Raw genomic sequence first — 2517 nt, forward strand, 5'->3', positions numbered from 1 at the left:
TATTAATTCAACCAATTGATATACTGTAGATAAGAACCTACTACCCAAGAATATTATTATATTTATTCAATCGACACTGAACTGAAATAAATATAATAACCAACTTTGCCTTTTTATTTATAATGAAATATGATACAATAATGTTGTTAGTTAGAGCCCTAGAGTCAATCATTTGATGATTGTATGGACTCATGTATATCATATTCTTGTATATTAATAAAGGCATTTGTTTGGTTATTATATTTATTTATATTAGTGCCAAATAGACTAAGTATAATAGCGTCCTTGAGTAGAAGGTTCTTACCTATATCAATCGATTGGTTGAATCGATAGTGAGATGATATAGGGAACACTACTCTAAATCTTTCCTAGTCGAGTATTAACATTCAGGGACAATGTTAATACAATAAGACTAGCATGTAGGTTAGCTCGATGACTTGATCTCACAGGTCATGGATATAGAGATATCAAGCTGACACATGGGTATGCATTAGAGAATGTATACTGAATGACCCGCCATGAGAAAGTATCATGGATCGTTATATGAGTGGCATATACTTTCTCATGTGGCTATTAGTATGACTATTAGTCCTTAGACCTGAAGTCACCATGGATCCCTACATAAGGAGTTATGTACTTTGGTTTCGTCAAACGTCACCCGTAACATTACTGGGTATATAACGAATTATGTAGAGGGATGTGAGTGATGTAGATGGGATCTATCCCTCCCATATGACGGGAGAGACATCGGTATTCTTGATAGAGTGAGACCACGAAGTGCATGGCCATGCCCAAATGAGTCAATATAGGATATTGAGCTCATTTGATTGAGTGAGTCTACTTGGAGTTCAAGATTTAGATTGATTAGAGGATGACACGGTCTATGCCTCATATTGATCAATCTAGATGTCTAGGATAGAAGGACACTTGTCATATATTGTGAGGAGTCACAATTAGTAGTCACAAGGTGATGTCGGATCTCGACATTCTTGTAACTTGGGTAGTAATGATGTGTTGCTAGATACCGCTCATTACTTATGCTCCTAAATAGGTTTAGGGCATTGCCAACGTTACAAGAACCTATAGGGTCACACACTAAGGACAATTAGATGGAGATTTGGTTCATATGATGAACCAAGAGGATTAGATTTATTTGATGAATCATATTGGATTAAGAGTAATCCAAATTGGGCTAATTGAGTTGGACTCAAGTTGATTCATGTATTCAATGAGTCTAATTTAGATTATGACTCATTAAATCAACTTAATTTAATGAATTAGATTCATTATATTAAGTTGGCTTGAATCATATGGTTGGATTAGATCAACCATGAGAGAGATTTGATCAAGTTTGACTTGATTTGAGAGGAAGAGAAAAAGTCATGTTTGACTTGACTTTTTGCCACATCACTAGTGAGTTGGCAAGATGTGGACCAATAGGATTGCTCCACATCATCAATGTGTGCCACCTCATGGAGGTTACAAGCCTCCATAGCATTTAATGTGGCCGGCCCACATTAAATGAGGAGGTTACACTTGTTGCCATGTCATTTAGTGAGGTGGCAAGATGTGGACCAATAGTGTTGATCCACATCATCCTAGAGTGCCACCTCATGGGGGTTACAACTCTTAATGGTCTCCACATTAATTGGAATTAATGTGGAGAGTTACACCTCCAAGATGTGGCTGGCCACTCTAGTGGGGAATGAAAATATTCATTTTTCATTCAAGTGTGATTAAGTCATCTTCTTCCTCTAGAGCTCTCTCTTCTCCCTCTCCTCCTCTCTTGGCCGAACAAGACAAGGTGCTAGCACACCTTTGTTTGGTCTTCTCCATCAAGGATTGTTCGTGTGGATACTTCTAGAGGACCGTACACTTGACGGTCTAGAGATCCGGCACCTTGGACGAGCGGGAACGCGAAGGGCTTCGCTACAAGGGTAATGATCTTAACTTTAGTGTAGATCTAAAGTTTTTACAAACTCGTACAAGAAAAAGGTTTTTCAAAAAAGTTTTGTTTACGAATCTTTGCACGAGATCCATGGCTTTGGGTGACTCGGGGTTTCCGCGACGCGAAAAAGCGATTTTCGCGGCCCGAAGAACCCAACAAATGTGCCCTTTACAATCATCTCATAATTGGTACTAGGGCTAATACTAACAATCTCTCTCTAGCACTAGTGTCAATCACTGAGATATCGAATACCCATTGACCTAGTGTGACCATCATGCTTTCTCTGTCCCAAAGCCTTGGTCAAAGGATCTGCAATGTTAGCATCGGCCAGTACTCTGCATATCTTCATATCTCCTCTATCGATGATCTCTCGAATGAGGTGGAATCGCCGTAGTATGTGTTTGGATCTCTGATGAGAACGAGGTTCCTTAGCCTATGCAATAGCCCCATTGTTACCACAATAGAGGTCTATTGGACTTGCTATACTAGGAACAACATCAAGCTCTGTAATGAACTTCCTGATCCAAACAGCCTCCTTTGCTACAGCTGAAGTAGTAATATACTCGGCC

The sequence above is a fragment of the Zingiber officinale genome, chromosome 7B (genome assembly GCF_018446385.1).
Source record: "Zingiber officinale cultivar Zhangliang chromosome 7B, Zo_v1.1, whole genome shotgun sequence".
Lineage (NCBI taxonomy): Eukaryota > Viridiplantae > Streptophyta > Magnoliopsida > Zingiberales > Zingiberaceae > Zingiber > Zingiber officinale.